The 20,655-nt window shown below is 39.9% G+C and overlaps 1 pseudogene; it reads right to left on the bottom strand.

Moving 5' to 3' along the window:
- Positions 1–853: 853 nt before the first annotated feature.
- Positions 854–20,655, bottom strand: part of LOC115322770 — a 30,560-nt pseudogene continuing 10,758 nt past the window's right edge.

Below are 20,655 nucleotides of genomic sequence, written 5' to 3'. Positions count from 1 at the left end.
CCCGCACTTTCACCAAAATGTCACGAATGAATACGTAACGAAACAAAGAATAACTGGGAAAACAGAAACGTTTAATGGGCGAACTTGCGCCCAAAACAAAACAGGAGACAGAAGATAACCACTGAGCGTCGCGGGCGTCGAACTCGGCATAACAGCTTGATCGGACGCCGGGACGAGGCTGACTCCGCTCGTCATGCGGAATCCCTTACGTATCCGCGTGTTTTTCTGGAACATTCGGCATAGAACTTTCGGCGCAAAGAACATTCGGAACTCGATCAGACGACAATGTTCTCGAACTTACGAGAACGCCATTTTCAAAGAATAAGTGAGAACATTCCGCAGACTGGAATCGAGTCTACACATTCCGCGCGACAGTCAAGCGCGGTAACCCTTCGGACACGCACGCGCTCGCTCGGCGACACGCGTGGCAATAACATATGAATAACTTCGTAAGTTTTGCATGCATTAGTTGTAAGTTGTCATATATTTCGGATGGTCCGCGTAAAAACGTGCGATCTATATACATCCGCAGAATCATGGGTCCGCCAGCTACGTTTCTTAAGTTTATATGTTATTTAAAATGCACACGTCATCTGGCATAAAAAGACAGAGACTGTAAGCATCGTTGAATAAGATGAGTTAATTTTTGCCATATAAACTTGTTGTTTTTCAAAGCGTTGCGAATTAAAATTACAAGACTGAAAACCATAAGAGAACCTATTTTAATCCAAGATTTGTGTTAGAATCAGAAAAATCAGTGCTGTTTAAATACCACAGCCCATTTCCAAGGGGGTTTTGAGAGAGTGGTGTCTTCAAGTTGAGGATCTTCCGCATTTACATGTTACGGGATAATTCAACAATAGCAGCTTGTATCCTTGTAGAAAGTCTTCGGGTATCCACAGTATGCGAGGAATACAAACCAGCATTCCTCGAGGTCATTGGTGGGGTTTGTATTTTCTTCACAAAGAGCTCACAAACTGAAAAGTCAGAAAACATAATTAAATAATAAGCCTAAGCAATACCCTCTCAAGTGGCTCTTTGAAATTACAACGATGTTTACGAAATTCCTAGTCTCCTAATTTTGTATACTAACCTCTTTTTTATGATGGTACCCAATTACATTGATATAAATATGAATAAAGATGCTACCGAGGCTGAAACCATCGTACGTAGGGGCTATTACATAGCTCAATCTACAAGTGACGCACATTGGTGGAAATAGTCAACGCAGCCACAGGAGTGCGGTCTCGAGCTACATTATGTTTAATAACGATCACCTATTTTACATCGAACATAGCAAAGGCCGGATAGCCGGATGTTGATAGCCGCCAATCTCGTAACCGTGCGGAGCACGGCTCGCGTATGTTGCTCTCGCCGCCGGTGTGACACGGGCGTGGAGCTTTAGATTGCACGTTCCTGTGGCTTCCAGTTGTTTCATAGGCGACGACAGTTGGTAACGTTGAATGCGACTAAATAATGAGTACAGGATTAAGGCTGATTCACAGATCTAGGTTGAAGTTTGATCGCGTGCAGGCACACTAGCGCCACTTGCCAGTTAGCCGTAAAGCACTCTCCATCTTGGTACATATATTTATATTTTTACGCATCATTATTTTGATGTGCGCGTCAAATAATTCTGACATTGATATAATCGTCTATATTCCAATTGAAAGAAAGGTGTATGAAAGTGGTCAATAAACATATGGGGACTTATATGATCATATAATAACTTATATAGGCCATATTTGAGCCAAATATAATTTATCTAAGTTTTTATATCTTTCTTAGACAAAACCTTTTTTTTCACACTAGGGTTTTCATACATGCAGTCTATTTATTTATACAGGTTGCTTGCTTTGAATTAGAAGCTTTTCTTAAAGTTAGACGAGTGCTGTCTACATTGTGTACTTGTCAGGATCGGCGGACATTAGCTAAGGAGATAATTGTCATGGTATGTTGTCTAATTAACTAACATTTGTTAAAAAAAAGCTTTTAATTACTTTTGTGGGTTATGTTGCAAGTGCAGTATTTCCTGCAGCTACTAGTAGAGACGAGATTAATTTAAAAGTTTTGCGAAAATGTTGCAGTTTTTTGTAGATAATAATTGGCTAATTTCTAAGCTTGTTGTCCAGATCTAAAAATTTTGCGAAAAAATAGGGTCGGAAACGCAACACTTATGACCCTCGTTTTCGCACTGAAGAGTGACGTAGTCGTTTTAATGATGTCGTCAGGATATCGGCAGCGTATTCTTGGTGCGTCTATGACGAAGATGAAGACGTGGTGAAATGACTATGGTAGGTATTGCATCAAATTCAGACTGATCCAATAACACAAGCGGTGTCTTTCGGCTTCCTCCTCTTCTACACAATTACAATCATCACATCTGAATTTGATAGTATACGATTGCATCTATGTACCCGCGGCGTAAGGAATTCTTCTAAACATTTTTGTGGGCGTTACCTGGGAAGCCTTTTGTTCGCGTAATTTTTAAACCATGCTAAAACGTTAAAAAAAATTAAGAATTAACCATTAAAAACGATTATATCTTTGCCATTTTTTTTTCGATTCGTCAGGCCTTTAATAGGAATTGTCGTCGATTCTGCAATTTCTGCATAACCTCATTATAATCAACAAGAAAAAGTAAATTGCAGGATTTTCGCTAAATAGCCAGATTACCTGACGATATCCCTTCATCTAATATTAGCAAAATTTTATAAAAACATGTTGAAGCCGTCACTTTTATAAACATCACCCCCTTAAAAAAAGAAAAAAAATGTGTTCGGATTAAGGTCGAACAGCATGTATACAGATCCGAAACTTTACCAAGGGTACCCGAGAGATGAATTCAGTGCGTTCCCACGTTGTAATCGGTTACACGTAAGTACACCACACTTGATCACACACAAATGCAGATCTGTGTCAGCTTTTAAGACTGGAATGTTTGCGAATGGGTAAAGTAAGTCTTGGCATAACTTTAATGTATTGGTTCGTAATACCGCAACACTAAACACGTGATTTTCGCCACCCCCTAATTAAATCACGTTTATGTAAATATTACACGTACTAGGGGGCCAGTTTTCGGTGGTGTTAACTTTCTTCAGTACGTAGCAGCTCTTAAAATTGGACAGCAACACCCGCCGCAGACCTAATAAAAAGAAGAAAGAGAAACCATAATGATGTGTCAACAGACAGCTGGAAGTTATTCTGCTTCAAAGGGCGACTTGTTTTTCGACTGTAAATGAGACATTTAGCCAGTGAAGTATAGCCGTTCACTTGGAACTCCTAACGCGTACCACGCAGTAGTGATACGCGACCCAACACCAGTACGTCCAAATCGAAACGGCCAGGGATGGGGATTGAACCCATTTTTTGTATTATTAATACTGTTTACCCTTCTTTTAGGGCGGTTACAGGAGTGGAAGAAAATGACATACCAATACATTTCACAACGTATAAGAAAGGATACACTACAACCACGCAGATACAAGCATGCAAGTTTTGACACGCTTTCTGAAAATGTTTGAAATGTAACTACAAGACAGACTCAGAGCACTAAACAGCTTCGCTCCTCCAGCGATTCTTAGAAGGCAACAATATTTTCTATATTTACAGTATTCTTTCGTAGCTCGTTCTATTGTTTAATAGTGCTGACAAAAAACGGATACTTAAATATGTCATTGTTTACCCGTTGTATTTCAAAGGCCTTGTTATCCACACCCCTGCAATGGCCGAATCGAGCGTGGTAGCAAGTAAAGGGAGGTGTCAATGTTCAGCTCATTTCGAGAGAGCTTAACAGAAGCTTAAGTCTGGCAATTTCTCTGCGACTTGACAAAAAAAGGAGGTTTAGTTCTTTGAGCATTGGAGCCACCGGGTCAGCTTGACCATACCTCGAACAGATTAAGCGGGCTGCCATTCTTTGTATTTTTTCTAACTTATCAACTTGGTTCTTCCTATACGGATCCCACACAGCACAGGCGTATTCCAGAGTTGGCCTTACCAGTGTTGTGTATGCGGATAATTTTACATTATATTGAGCGCGCCATAGATTGCGTTTCAAGAACTACAACTTTTTTATAGCCTTACGTTACAAACAATCTACGTGCAGGTTCCATCTTAAATCTGAGGTTGTCGTTACCCCTAAGTACTTTAAATGTACAGCTACTGTTAGAGACACATCTTCTGTTTTATAACTGTAAGTAAGAATGTTCATTTTATTTGTTATTTTGAGAAATACAGTTTTTTTCTGGGTTCAGCTTCATTCCCTATTTTCGACACCAGTTATCTACCGAGGCGAGCGACAAGTTTAAGTTTTCTTGGTCTACAGGGCTACAAACTTTAGTGTAGAGCAGGTCGTCGTCTGCGAATAACCTAAGTGTAATATTGGAACTCACTGTTTCCGCCAAATCGTTGACGTAGCATAAAAATAACACTGGTCCCAAAACTGACCCTTGGGGGACTCCCGACGGCACCCCACAGACAGACAACGCAACACCATCAATACTACAAACTGTCTCCTATTAATAAGGTAAACGCTAATCCACTGAGTGACGTGATCATTAACTGTGTAACTATTTCGTTTTCTTTTAAGTCCTTCATGAGATACCCGATCGAATGCTTTTGATAAGTCTTGACAAATCGCATCTATTTGTCCTCTTTCGTTTGACGAGCACGAAAAATCATGAAACGTTTCAAGCAACTGCGTTACTGTGGAGAACCCTCGCCGAAATCCATGTTGGTTTTTATAAAAAAAAAACTTTCGGACTTTCAAACTAGTCGTAAAGGCTTCTGGACATTATGTGCTCAAAACGCTTACAGGAAATTCATGTTAATGAAATAGGTCTGTAGTTTGTTACAATATGCTTATGTCCCGATTTGTGAACTGGAACAACCCTGGCACACAACCAATCTTTGGGAACGCTATGGTGTTCTAAAAAGACCCGAAATATAATTGTCAAGTATTTAGATATCCACACTGTATATCGTTTTAAAAATTCATTAGGGATATTGCCTGATTCAGGTGACTTTTTCGAATCAACATTTAGTAATAGCGAAAATACTCCTTGTTCTGCGATAGTGATGTCCGGCATAGATCGAAGCGAGCCGGTACCTCCCGTGCTCAAACCCGCGGTGATATTCGCTTTAACAAATACAGAGCCAAAATATTCGTTGAACCGTCTGGACATAGTGTTCGGGTCTAAAATGTTTTTACCATTTTCCGTAGCATACTCTATTTCCCCCTTTGAAGGTGCAATGTATCGCCAGAATTTCTGTGGTGCCGTCCTCAGATATTGTGGTAAAACTGAAGTAAAATAATGCTTTCTAGACTGATTTAATTTGCATTTTAATTCATCTGAAAGACGGGAAGCGTCACCTTGGTTTGTAAACTTTTGCTTTCGCCTTCTTTTTATTCTACGCCGTAATTGAATAATGTCCCTCGTAATCCACGGACGTTGCCTATAAATAAGTTTTTTTTTTTCCTTTTAGGAACAAATCGTTCTAAGCAGTGGTTGATAATGTCTTTGAAACGGCACCACGGGTCATCTACGTTTTTTGCGTCTTCAAATCTAGATAACGATGATTCTAGATATTCCAAGATATTGATGTTTTCGGCGTTGTTAAAGTCATGCACATAAACTATCGGGCGCTTAGAGGTCGCCATTGATGATACAACATTGCAAGTCAACAGGAATAATGTATTGTCTGAAATACCCTCGTGCAAAGACACAACATTGTCACTCAAATTTGTACCGACAAATATTAAGTCCAGCACGGAGCTTGCAGTTTTTCCGCTCGGGTAGCCTCATTTACAACTTGTGTTAGGTTCAGGTTAAACATCATTCCAAGAAGCAATTCAGATGATTTAACGTCTATGTTGCAAACCTCAAGGTTGCTCCAATCTATTATGGGCAGATTGAAATCACCAGCAAGAATAAAGTTATCTTTGTTAATGAAGTTAGCAATTGTGAAATCGTAAATTATTTCCAAGGTGGACAGTAGGGAATCGGGAGGTCTATAGACAACTCCTATTGCATACTTTGTGTCACACAAAGTAATTTTGAACCATACACTTTCGGTATCTGGAAGATCATCCATCACAAGGCACACGGTTGATTTTTTAAGAATTACAGAATATTTCTAGGTTCAGCAGTGCAAGCTTTCGATTCACGTTCTCCACCCTGTAATGCGCCAATGTGGCCATATGAAAGGCCTCCAGAACTAACTCCTTTAAAGAATCGGTGAATTAGCTCGCGATCTAGCGCTTATGGCCATGCGCTGGTTGGCTGACACTGGAAAAGTTTGTACTGAAGGCCTCTAACGTGCTCGTCTGACAGCCGTATAACACACCGCGCCACCCACCTCCCTTACATAAGACATATATAAGGGGATGTAAGTTCAATTTATGTGACATTATATGTTCTCATACGCGTATTGGACACATTCGTGTAAGTTCTCTTTTAGTCCAGGTTTCAGGTAAATCTTTACCCGCTAACTATAAGCGGAGTTTTAGGAATATGGCATGAAGTTTTCAGCAAACACGCAAAAGTTAAGTAGCGGTTGTCGTATCTCTGGCAAAATATTTGGCTCCTAGCCGTAGCTGCGCTCTCACCTAATTCAAAACGAAGCACAGATCACTTTTGAGATTGTCTTAGTGAGTATTCTGCAGCAATGGGGGCCCCTTACGATGCTTCGTGGAAAGCAAAGAAGCTGTCATAAGAATATTTAGCGTTGTTGTAACGCTAAAGACACAAATAAAAGGTGTTGCTTCCTAGCTTTCTGTCAGCTCAAGTTACTAATAAGTGCAACAGAAAGTATGTGGCGGCCTAAAGCAGTTAATTACGAAGCAGTGATAGCGTTTCGACTCCAAAATCCTTCTTTCTGGAAGCTTTAATTGTTATTGGTGATTCTCCATTTGCAGAACTCTTTCCGTAAGGGACATTGATTGAACATTACAAAGATATGCGGTAAAGTAGGAACGCGGAAATTGTTCGTAAAAAGTTCGTATTATACGTATTATAACGTATTATATGTTATAAGTTTTGTATTATACGTGAACCCGCCGGCTCTCGATCGGCGGTTTCCGGGCGGAAAGAAAAGGAATTTCGAGCCGCAAACTGTGTTCTGGGTTGTTGGGTTGTTGCATGTCATGCACAAATAAAAACCTTCGGGAGCATAAATAAAAGTTACAATTATCTGTGAAAAATTACCGTAGTCTAATACTATTCCCTACATATATGTTTTGAGGGTTCCAGGCAGAATTGCGAACTATTTCATGTAAGATTATTTTTGAAGAGGGGCATTATAATACGTCGTTCCTAAGGTAATCATATTTTGCAACGTAACTAGAACAGTAAGCAACAATACAAAACAACACAATGCACTTAAGAATATATACGCGAAAATTTATAGAAAGAAAGTTACCATATTGATCCGGAAGAGAGATTTGGGTTGGAGAAATTGCATTCATGTCCGAACGAAAGCCTTCTGATTCTAGCTCTATACTTTGACTGAAATATTGAAATAAAATAAAAAACGACATGAAAAATGTAACCAGCAAAGAAAATTGAGGCAGTGGGAATGCGAGTTTTGACTGTATTATTGTTTGATATGACTTTTTTTATCATATGAGCGGCATAAGTTTACGTAAGTGCAGTTTTGTTGTTGGCGACAGTACTGCGCTTAAGTAGCAGACATCTGAGTCAAATATTAAGTTTTTTTTACATAAATATATCATTTTTATTCAATATTATTGAAGTAATCGTCGCTGTAATGCCCTGGTCTCACTAGAGCCAAAAACAGAAACAACCGACACCGCCAAGTTTGACAAGCATGTGCTCGACGCTTGTGATATCAGTGTCATAACTTGCTACAGGCATCACAAATAAAGGGTAGCTTGAAACTAAGGGTGAAACCACTTAAATAGGGAGTGTAGTGAATCATTAAGATGCCGCTATTAATCGACTAATTCATTCAGTGACGTCTTAACTTTTAACTGAATAATTGTTGAAAGGTGCTACTTTAATGCCGTTGTCACGGGCATCGCTCTTGTCGTTGTCAAACCCTTTATCAAACACTTCATTCCCAAATAATCTGTGACTCACAGCAAACATGCAGTAAAAAACGTACGAGTAAACTCCTCTACAAGCTATGGTACGCTAGCTGCATAATTTCCTACTAGGGAAATTGTCTACTAATGCCGTTGAGTTTCGGGTTTCACGTTACAGCTGCCTATTTATGTGGAGGACCAGAGAAAAGTAACTAAATTCGCTGTTCTACTTAAACATTTCTGTTTTATAAGTGGCATAATTAGTAGATCTAGGAAATTTTACTCTTCCCAACATCCTAGAAATTTGAATCAACGAACGTATGCCAAATCAATTAAATAAATGTCTTGTAAGATAAATTGAAAATTGAATTCCCAGGGCTAGAGGAAACCAAGGAATAGGGTCAAACGTTTATAACGATTTACATTTTTATAGTGATAATTTCGCAGCTTTTTAACAATATTAATTTAACCGATTGACCACTTAAGCATAGGCAAACGTATAATCGAGTAATTATTTCTAATAGGTGCGTAAGTATTTTTAAATGTTTAATTATTTTTCCACTCATATGACACGTAAGAATGTAGTGATACAATCCCATACTTTTTCATTATCGCGGTCCCATTGTGCTTCCAATCACACTGGATATCTAAAACAAATGTGGGTCAAAATAGATTTTGCCTTTACCTTTGCTCCGTGATATATTTCAGAAGAATTAATCTGTCCCAAGTCACACCACGATATTCATAAATAATATAATCCATCATATGAATTTTTTATGTCCACTGATGCTCCTAAAATACTCTGATTTAAAGACACACTTTAGCGTGTGGTTGGAACAAGTGAAACTAGCCCTGGTACCACGGAGTCTTTATCGTGATTTCCTCCGAGTTTGTCGTCAAGCTTTTATTTTCAATTTGATAGTTTTTGTAAGGATATCGACTATCGATTTCTAAACATTCATGAAGTGTGTCTTGATAGCATACTCTAGTGCTTCGTCACAGGTCCTCAAGTGGTTTCTAAATATGAAACAAACTGTGGTAGTACTTTCCGCCAGAAGATATTATTCTGAGCTCCAAAGCTGCCTCATAAGGCAATGCCGCGGAAGTTTGTATTCCACATAGTCTTGGCTCTTCTTTTTTGTAGGTTGAGGCGTACATGTTTGCCTCTGGAATGTGGTACAAAACCTGAAATATCGAATAATGCGTTCAGTCAGAAACGTAAATGACCTCATCGATATTATTTTGTTTGGATTTTGATTCGATTCGGAGATTTTGTAGGTTGCAAAGTAATACACAAACTATCTGAATAAAGAAATAAAGGTCACTTAACAGCTTTTTGAGATTTGTTCATCCTATATTATATCCACGACGGTACCGAATGTTGGTTGCACCTTGGTAATATATTTTCAGATTTAATTAATTGTATCGCCATATACGGTCGCATGCGTGGCTACGTTTACAACGCAGGAGGCTGCCACGCGGACAAATGAGGTTCGAAATCCCCTGTACCGAGAGCTTTGTTCCTTAATTCTGTTCTCTTCTGTATAGTGTAAGACAATTTTGGGCTGCGATGGAGTACGCTTTTTTTTTTAACTGTCCAAAATATACTGCGTCATTAAAAGCAACGGTAAGACGCCACTTCGGGTCAGTCCCTCTCCGTCGACTACGCAGAATGCGCGCTGTACTTTGGGATTCAGTTAAAGGTAGAGGTTCGCCTTATTAAATGATTATTTTCAGTTTTACACTCGTCTGCGGTTTGCCATCGGCGTAATGACCACGAGTGATAATTTACGATAATAGATAAGGTGCATATACATAGGTTTCCTTGTTTTCGGAGTTTATTTTTCGTGAAATTCGGAGGGTGTTTTTAGGAGTTTATTTTTCTACGGGGATTCGGGATTTTTCAGAGTTTAGTTTTGTTAGATTCCCAATTTTTTTTAAATTCGGAGTTTATTTTACTGCGTAAAAGTTTAAAAAAGAATTTAAAGAAAAACAAAATAAATAAGATCCGGGTACCATCTCCTTTTGTCCCGCCCTCGATGTGCTAAAAGCGAAAAACATTTAGTCAGTAGCTCTAGATTTTAAAAGAAACTGAAATGGAATCTATTCGGGACCACTGGCCTTATGCTGTTATAAAGTTTAGTTTTAAAACTACGTATTTCTTTCTGTTTATTTTGTCGCTGTAACTTCGAAATTTTGAATTTTTCGAATAAATCCTAACTGACGGGAAATTTACCGGCGAGTGTTTTTCGCATTTTTTCGTATTTATCTGAAAACACGGAATCTTACATAAACGTAGCTAACTTGCAAGCAGGATTACGTGAGTATGGCAATTTCATTTCAACATGTGCGGGAAAAAAGGTCAAATCTCAGGAGCTTATGAAATAAAACATATGTAATGAGCAAATTCCTCATTAAGACGAAGCTAAAATTCGTTTCTGCGTCATATTTTCATTTCTCGGGATTATATCTCCTAAATGAACAAACACGGACACCGGGCCGCTAGGCGGCCGGAATGACTCTGAGGGCCTTTCTGACCCGCGGCCCTCAGAGTCATTGGAGACCCCTGTTATAGGTCATTCAGAGAACTCATCAAACACAAAAAATGGTGTGTGTTTTTTTTAGAAAATAATGTTGCAATTTGAACTTTGAAATCTTCATTCGTTGTTTAAAGACTTTTTCGTTAAAATAATTTCATTTGACAATATTGAAGAGGTCTGTTTAAGATTTCATTTCGGATGATATTTACGCTATAAAAACAAGATATCATCCAAGATACTTAAACTTTCGTGAAAAACGCCAAGTTCCAGGTGATTTACAAAAAAATACTTTCTAGAAGTACAGGGAGTTTCACACTCTAGATAAAAATAGATGAATGGTTCATTTGTAGTGCGGAAAGTATATGAGCCTCGCAAAGCTTTGACGATCACCCCAATCTCACATCCGGCTTGGTCCTTAGATGTCAAAAACATATAATATATAAAAATAGAAGGGGAAAATGTTTCATCCTACCGATGAATTTGCCGAACATATATAAATTGTAACAGCGCTACATCATCACCATCAGCCTCCAGATTGTTATTACCTTCCACAACAGCGCTTCGCCTGCACTGCCGATGCGTGGCTCATGCCAGAGCTCGGGCTCGGGGGGCAGAACTGCTCCGGGGCTTGGCCGATGAAGCCGGTCTTTTTAGTCTCTTCTTTGTCTTTCTTACAGTATATATATATGTGTGTGTGTGTGTGTGTGTGTGTGTGTGTGTGTGTGTGTGTGTGTGTGTGTGTGTGTGTGTGTGTGTGTGTGCGTGTGCGTGTGCGTGTGCGTGTGCGTGTGCGTGTGCGTGTGCGTGTGTGTGTGTGTGTGTGTGTGTGTGTGTGTGTGTGTGTGTGTGTGTGTGTGTTGTGTGTGTTGGAAGGAGCAATGGGAACGGGGTGCGCTCCGAACGATAGTTTTAATCCAAAACTGCCCGCAGCAGCGCCTGTGTGCACGAGCCCCTGCCGATGGCCTGTCGCTGTCTTCGTCGTCGTCTATGTATCATTACCCCCTCCGTTGTTGGCGGTCGTCTCGACCGTATAGTGGAGAGGGACGTTAGGTGGAGAGGAGCGGTGTTCTAGGACGAGGGTTTGATGGGGATCATGGTAGGGTTTGATGCGGGTGATGTGAACGGTGTCCGTCGAAGGTATCCGTCGATCAGGTGTTGGGTGCAAGAGCTGTACCTGGTAGGTGAGGTCCGACAGCTTGGCAGTGATGCGGTATGGGTCGGCGTAGCGGTGGAGGGACCTGGTGGTTTTGCCCTGTTGCCGACGTGGCGTCCAGAGCTACGCAAGGTCACCGAAGGTGTATGACGCTGGTCGATGTGTCTCGTTCTAACGTTGACATCGGCGCTGCTGTGAGGCCATTGTGCGTAGGCGGGCGAGCTGTCGCGCCTCTTCGGCAAGGCAGACGAGGCGGGCGACAGTGTCCTCTAACTGTTCATTATGGTTGTAAGGAAGTAACGCGTCGAAAAGTGTGGTTGGGGATCGATTGTGTAGAAGAAAAAATGGAGTGTAGCCGTGTGTGTCTTGGAGAGCAGTGTTGTAGGCGTAGGCGACGAAGGGAAGTACACCGTCCCAGTTCTGATGATCGGACTGGACGTACATGGAGATCATGTCTGCTATTGTGCGATTAAAGCGTTCTACTAGTCCATTGGCCTGGGGATGGTAAGCTGTAGTAGGTTTATGTACAGTTCCACAGAGGCCTAACAACTGTTGAACCACTTCGGACAGGAAGACTGTGCCTCGGTCGCTGATGAGATGGCTTGGACGAGGGACCTCCGCACCTCCACCAAGTATGTTACGGTGCTGGAAGGAGCAATGGGAACGGGGTGCCGTCCGAACGATAGTTTTAATCTAAAACTGCCCGCTGCAGTGCCTGTGTGCACCAGCCCCTGCCAATGGCCTGTCGCTGTCTTCGTCGTCGTCTATGTATCAAGATATATATATATATATATATATATATATATATATATATATATATATATATATATATATATATATATATATATATATTGTTAAGGTGATGCTGTCGGCACCAGAAAGGAGAGTACAGTACACGATGATAGAACCAAATACTTTACTAGGGGGAATACATTCCACTCCTCTCAAATACAATAGCCTCGGCGCGGACAGGTTTTCCGGCTTGGCGAGAGCCATCTATCGTCGGGGAGGTCTCGGCTATCGATGATATTGATGTTCTACATACCAAATTCATTGTTGTGGAAATGCGCGAGACACGTGCCGCGCGCCACTTCTAAGAAAAACATGGCGTCTAAACTCTAGCTCAGTGGTGCGCTAAATACTTTGCTGTGCTGTGCGGCCATGATCTTCCCAAGGGTCGCACGTTCCACGTGCCTCGTGCATCGACGCACCTTGCGCTACTTTTGAAACATGAAGGGGCTTTAGGTGGAATCGGAGACGACACCGCCGCGGCCGCCGCGAACATCTACGTGCGCTTGCGCGTGGACTGACGAGGACCTCCATACCGCCAGGGCTGGATTCGGTGCTGTAGGCGTTCTGTCTTATGCAAATGAGCAGAGTGGAATGTATTCCCCCTAGTAAAGTATTTGATAGAACAAACAACGATTTATGAAGGCCGAGCCGGCCCGTGGGGCCTGGCGCGAGTTGGTGGCGCGCGCCAATGTCACGGGTGAATATGATATATATATATTTGAGGGTGATCTGTTGAAGAACAACAGCGATGGCTGCTACAAATATGCTTGAAGAAACCCCAGCTCGTGCAACACAACTTTGCGGGGGCTCTTTTCGGCTTTCGCGACAGTGTCCGTCGTCGTCGTGTTCGTAACACTATATATATATATATATATATATATATATATATATATATATATATATGACGACGAAGGCCGGACTCCGGCCGAAACGTCAAGGATTAAATCGTCCGTTGTTGCTGCTTTCACTAAGGGTTCTTATCTTCTTCTATACCCACGTCTTCAGGCCCCCCGCCACCATGCCCGTTGTATATATATATATATATATATATATATATATATATATATATATATATATATATATATATATATATATATATAGTATTTTGGATATGTCACTTTTTTTCAGTACTATTTGAAATAAAATAGCCCCCTAACCATTGATCCACTAATATAGTTTCAGGAAAAACATTAGGTACCTCCGGGATCCTTTGAAATTCGTTCATGAAGATGGTGTCCTCTTTTAAAGGATCTGTGCGTACAAGCAACCGAAGTCGATTCAATTCATTTAAGAATTCTCTATTGCTTGAGAATTCGGCGGGGTTCGGCCATGAGTCTAGTTAAAGAAACAATAAAATACATTTATTTTTTCAATTCATAATTATATAAGAATGATGTACTCTTTATATGTCTGCGGATCAGCTGAGCCAATTCATTTAACACCACGCGCAAACAATTTTGTTTTCTACATATCAATCAATCAATCAATCAATCGTTTTATTTATGGCCTTTAAGCCAACGGAAACCCTAGACAAAAAACTGCCAGTAGCAGCTTGACGAGGTCTGGGGCCCGTCTAAAATTTGCCACAGGACATCCATTCAGAACACAAAAGGATATTACATGCAAATATACCCTGAGTAATCACTTCATGCATTCAACTTCTAACAGCATTATACCAAAAAAAAATATTCATACATATGGTTTCCTAGTATTGATTTAGCTCGGTTCCTCCACCGAGTTAAATGTCATGTCAACTTCTGTTCCAGTACACATTCTATGTGTTTTTATACTTGCTCATCTTGTAAAACTTCCACAGTTCCTCAGATACAGTCGCTGCATAACAGTATCGAAAATCCGGATCTTAACATCTGTGAATTGCCCGGTGTTCCACCGCATCTTAAGCGATTCGTTAATCACTGAATAATCCTAAATTTAATATTTTACTAGAGTCTGCTGAGAGTGACTCTACATATTTTATTGTTTACTTTACGTATTCTGCGGAGGTCGCCCAATCACTTGAATAAATATAAATATAAATAATATTATTTTTAATATGTCTACAAAAAACCGCAGATAACGTTCCTACTGTTGCGTTCTGATACATGCTGACTTATATTGTGCATAAAGCCGCTATATGGGCTTTTCCACATGGCGTTATGCGCATTATCACAGTTTCAGTAAACAATAAAGACGCAATCATAGCTGTGCTTTTTGGAGCTCATCTGCGAAGTCTCGTTAAACAATTTCACCGTATGTTTGTTATCATGCTGTATGCACGTTCTCGCCAAACTAGTACTAAGCACGGTAGAACAACACTCTTGACACAAAGCAAGAGATTCCTTTCATTGGTTCTCACCCGTTATCAAGTCGATACAGTTTATTTCGGCATATAAAAGGCTTTCGACAAAATAAACCGTAAGCTACTTCTACACAAAATTTTTTTTGTATGCTTAACAAAGATTTCAGTCTTATCTAACAAATCGCAGAAGCGGTCTGCGAATTTTAAACAGCTTTTCAGAACCTTTTCTTACCTATTCTGCTGTCATTCAGTGATCTAATTTGGAACCACTGTTGTTTATAACTTTTTTATTGATAATAAACAGTGCAAAAAATTCGAAGTTATTGTTATTCATTGATTATTGGAAGCTGTCTCCACACGTTGGGTCACTCGCTGACTGTGCATATATACAGGACGATCTGTCACGTGTACATGAGTGGTGTTTATCCAATCATTTAATGATTAATCCTAGTAAAACCAAGGTGTTATCATTACATTAAACACGGCAACCGATTTATAGGGACTACGTTCTCGGTACCGCCTCTATTTTACGGGTCAACGCAGTTCGTGACCTTGGCGTTTATTTTAATAGCCATATATTTTTTTTTCATTTATCCCAGATTGTTTATTCTGCCTCCGAACTGTTGGGCATGATGTATCGTTTGACGAAGGAGTTTGCATATCCCTTGCGTATTAATCGTTATTTGTTTTGTACCCTCATTCATTTTAGGATTGAGTTCGCCAGTATTGCTTAAAACTATCTTGCATTATCCTAATAAAAGAACAAATTAGAAATGTTCAGAAGAGGGTCATCCGTAAGATTTATGAACTGAATTCCTATAAAAAGTGTTTTTAAGATGATGCCTACATTTTTAGAAATCTTAACTTAGAAACTCTATGAGAATCATGCGAGACATATTGTTTTTTTTAATAGAATAATTCACGGTCGACTTGATTGTGCTATGTTATGTTCCGCGAATTTCCACGCACTTATTCGTGTTAGTAGATATTCCTGTCCATTTTATCCTTTATATCTGGAGAAGTTATGTCCCATCACTCGGATGCAACTTACTTTAAATGGCACGTCCACTAACTTTGTGTAAAGTTTTGTTAATTACGAACATTTTAAGCGCGAAGTTGAGTCACTCTTGTACACATAGCTACCATATCGTTTTTAAAACTTTTCTATAAGATTGCATGCGTGGATGCATGCATGTTTGTATGAATGAAATACTGCTTGTGAGCACGCTATATATTGTACTTAAGTGTCTCATAAAAATACTTCGATCATTTCGCTCTTACGCGGCTCGTGAGTTTTTTTGGGACTATTAAGCTGCCGCTTTAAAAGTTGTGTTGCATCTGAAAGCAGTTTATTTTATTAGATTAAATACTTACGTACCTCGTGTGGGCCGTCCATAACCGCAGTATATCCGGTAAATTGAGTGACATTGTGTATCATGCATATTAATTCCATTGTTGCTTGCAACAAAAAGTTCGCACTCTGAAATCGGACATTTTGCACGTGATTAGGAAATTAAAATTGTGAAAAATTTAAATGCACGTTCGCGAGAATTGGTAAACTGAGGAGAACACAAGTGGACCAAAGCCCGGGGCTACTTGACTTTTTACAACATTTAGTGTATTTTTTTTATTTTTTTTTGCTGCTCGGACGAACGTGCAGTTTTACCCTGCTTGCTGCAGGAGTTGAAAATATGAGTCAAAAGCAAGTTTTGTGTCAGCGTTCGGCGATGACTCAGATCCAATCCCGCGCGTCGGGCCCAAGAAATGACTACCGCCAATGAGAGGGACCGAAAGATTGGTACTAAAGCATTTACATGAAATCACTGAGGAAGAAATTAAAAACTGAAAGTGTGAGCATAAGGTATGCATGTTTGTCTATTATTATTCTGAGTCTGATTTGTAGTCACGGCTAAAGCATTAACTAATGGCCTACTAACTGTCATCATGGATCCCCAACTAGGGTCGTCCTTGTCGCTCATATTTTTGTCTGTAGAGGACACTATCACGAAGGGTGAAGAGACGAGCTCGTTGCTCCGTGTGCCGCGTGGAAGATCCAGGAATCACTCTCAAAATTCATTCAATGGCATCAAGCATTCAATGGGTGTTAGTGAAGCGCCCGCTACGCAACTCCAGGATAGAAATGCTGGTGGAAAGGTTGGGAACGCTCATGACCTCTACGATTTCTCGGAGTGTTGAAAGGGATGATTCAAAGGGTTTTTGATTAATTTCTTTGGAGTTGGAGTGAATAAAAATTGTTGTCCGCCAGCTGAGAGCGCGGACTGCTTCGCCCTTCAGCGTCAGCTTCATCGTCCTCTCCCTAACAGTATATTTAAAGGCGGTCGTTTTATGTCCCCTCTAACTCCATTGCCACTGCTGATCGTGCAAAAGCAGGATGAAGGTGTCAGCTCTTCTTAACTTGTAAATTATGTCCTGCGGACAGTGAGAGGCTTACTTATCGATCGAATTATATGGACTGGAAAGCGAGTTCCAGAAACTGCATTATTTTTCTATGAACTCGACCGTAGGTCAACCGAGATGTGACTATGGCCTCGCTCTAAGCTTCTTCAGTTTCGCCTGCCTATGAGTTAGATGATGGATAAAGAGGTAATTCAGCCGTTTTCGTTGAAATTTTATATTTAATTGAAAATAAAGATCTAGTTTTTACTTGTTTCCGGTGTACGTAACGTTTGTTTGCATGGAATAAATTAGGATGCTCCAGCACCGAACGCGTAACAACAGGGGTTGGGCGAATAGAAAATGTTCAGCTGGAACCGTATAAAAACCTAAAAGTGCCGAAAATTTGCCGAAAACTATAGTGTCAAATGAAACATTCGGTGCAAGATCTTTTATTTGTAATACAAAATGCAAAACAAAACAACAAAAGTAACTGCTTTGACTGAAGCACGCTGAATGAAGAGTGGCTATCCCAATGAAGAGGAAACAGCGTTAATGATCGCTTGTTAAAGGCAAGCATGAGGCGCATTTGAAAAACGTTTCCATCCATTCACACAACGCTGACAGCATGCTACATGGATAGACAGATATGATTGCACTCTTTGAAATTTAGTGACTCCCCCCGTCACCTAGCCACGTCACCTCACACGAAACTGCGGGAAGAGACGGATTGGCGCAAGAAGCTTCTTCGGTTGCAACAACTAGTTCGAAGCTGAAGCTAAAATGGTAGGGAAAAGGTGATTCATGGTAATTTATACCAAAATGACGACACGCATGATTTGCGGGTTTTCTTCGAGCGCGTTGCACGGCCTCGAGTGTGGCTGCTCGTTCCAGGAATATAAGAATCTGATTTTTATGAAAACGTTTAGTCGGTCAATACTCGCTTCTCAATTTAAGCTTGAATTATATTTAGTCGGCACCGGCGAAAAATTGCTTACCACATAAAGAGCGCTCTTGAATAAACTTTAATGTTTGTCACGCAATATTTGATGTGTCAAATTATTCCAAAACTCGAATACCAGGAATTCAAAAATCAAATCAAATTATTCGGGCAAAACCACTATTGATTCAAATTCTAATCTAGAATATTCGCAGACCCTACAGCCATCGACATATTAAGAAACTTAGGCCGTCTTTAGTCCCATGATTCTCATTAGGACTCCTTAGCCAATGAAATCGTGCAATTGGCCGGCAAGATCGTCGAGGAACAAATCACAAGGCAGGAAGCGGGAACTATTATAAGCCACGCTTTTCGTTTTTCAACTCTCGGTCACTATAGCAGAAAGAAATGACTCTCAAACTGGTCATATACTTTTGCATCATCAAATTAACATGGTCAATAAGTGCATAAATATAAATTGGTAAGGGTGATACACTAATATTTTATTATTGTGATTGTTTTGGTTCCGTTCCGTAAGTCTCTGAAGAGAAATACGAAAGCCATATTGGGAATATGGGACAGAAATGAAGGACAAGAAGACGGGTGTCACACAGGACAGGCCGTCCCTGACCGGTGTGCCACCCACGTCCTGTCCTTCATGTCACCCATATTCCTGTCCTCGTTTTTTTTTTCTTTTTTTTGCCGATATCTTCATTATGAATCAAAACCAACGAGACAAAATCACAGCCTCATTACAGAAACCAGTTCAAGTCATATTCATGTGATGTGTATATTACGTAAGTAAAAGCTTTATTATTACTTACGTTTACTTATCGGAGACCACGAAGTGATTAAAATTAAACATTTCTTGTAATCCGTAAAAAGAAGTCGGGCGTCTTCCACTAGTGTGTATGCCCTCTCCAATCCTAAAAGATATAATAATTTATTGACTTATATGCAGTTGTGTTAAGCAGAATTTCCCGTAAAAAGGTAAGCCAGGTTTTTTGGTAAGTTACGAAAGTTACATTACAATAATGTAGGCACCCTATCAAAAACGTAGGTATTGACTTAGGGAATAAATTATTGCAACCTTAACTTGGAGATTAGTCTGAGGTAGCGTGAGTCATAAAATTAGTGTATCCATATCTGTGATTCCCTGGGACAATTTGCAACTGTCCGATCATATGTGCTTCAACTCAGCAATTTGTTTTCTGTAAATAGGAAACTAGAATACACACGGGCATTCTTATCTCTCAAATAAGGTGCCCTGATCGAGTTCTACTCAGCATGACAAGTTCCACCTCTCAAACTTGCTGTAAAGAGCGAGCACGATAAGGCACTTTTTGTCCATGTTAGTAATAGTTTTTTTAGGCACAATTTTACTAAGTTTTTCCGCATACATGAACGCTATTGATTTTTTTTTATTTCAGCCATTAAATTATAAGAAATCTAAAAAAGTGTCTTAGTTGTGAGTCTAGGTAGCTCCGTCGATTTTTGCACCTGAATGGGTTGTCAACGCTATCGGGAATAATAGGTGATTCAACAAATCTTATCGCGTGCATTACCTATTTTTCGTGGAATTTCTAACTCTGAAAGTTCCTTGGTTCTACTGTCTTCATGAGCCTTCACAACTGTGGCATTCCGCGGACTGCAAGAATACAGGAAAATCAATGTTCCTTATTAGAGCCACCCCTCCGGCGGGCGAACAACATTTCAGCATACCGATTAAACAATCTAAGTGATGTTTACAGCCATTGGTAGGGTAGGCCGTTACCTGTGTTCTAACGAGCTTATTACAGTGTCAAATTCTAAAATATGTTTCTCCCTTAAAATCAAACAGAAAACGACACGCAAAGCTCCAGAAATTATTGGTAATTTTACTCATTTTTTTATTTGTACCCTGATGCCTGGAGACATTATACTGACTTTCCATAAAAATGTTGGATGGGCCATCGAATTAATTTCAAGGCCTCTTCTAAAAAAAAAACATACGAAGGTCACGGAATCTAATTAAAATGCTGCCATATTTCGACAGGGCGGCAAAAAAGTTTGCAAAATAACTTATATGCTTAAAAGCAAAACGTTGTGTCTGCATGGAGTTTCGATAGATGCTCATGAAAGGCTGATACCGTACAACAGAGCAGACCACATGTAGCAAATCCTTGCAAGAGCTATAGAATGCGTGGACAAGTGTGAAATTGCTGATATCAGCCACCGTTCAGCTGCTTCAATATAACTTGACTTAATTTACCCATGTTTCAGTAGTCAAGTGAAGTAAAGTTCAACTAGTTTTTCATTCAGAAAGTTATATCAGCAGACATTAAAAACTACTGCATCTTCATACACACTTCTTGCCTTATTGAAAAATCTCATTTGTATGAGAACTTTCTGTGTCCAGTAAACACATATGAATTGCACAAGATATAAGAACATAAGAGAACCATATAAGAACCATATAAGAACTATAAAAGAACTATATCGGATATATAAAAG

The sequence above is a fragment of the Ixodes scapularis genome, unplaced genomic scaffold (assembly GCF_016920785.2).
Source record: "Ixodes scapularis isolate PalLabHiFi unplaced genomic scaffold, ASM1692078v2 PGA_scaffold6__148_contigs__length_123643588, whole genome shotgun sequence".
NCBI lineage: Eukaryota > Metazoa > Arthropoda > Arachnida > Ixodida > Ixodidae > Ixodes > Ixodes scapularis.
Note: the sequence above shows the minus strand (reverse complement) of the source record. Positions and strands in the feature narration are given on the sequence as shown.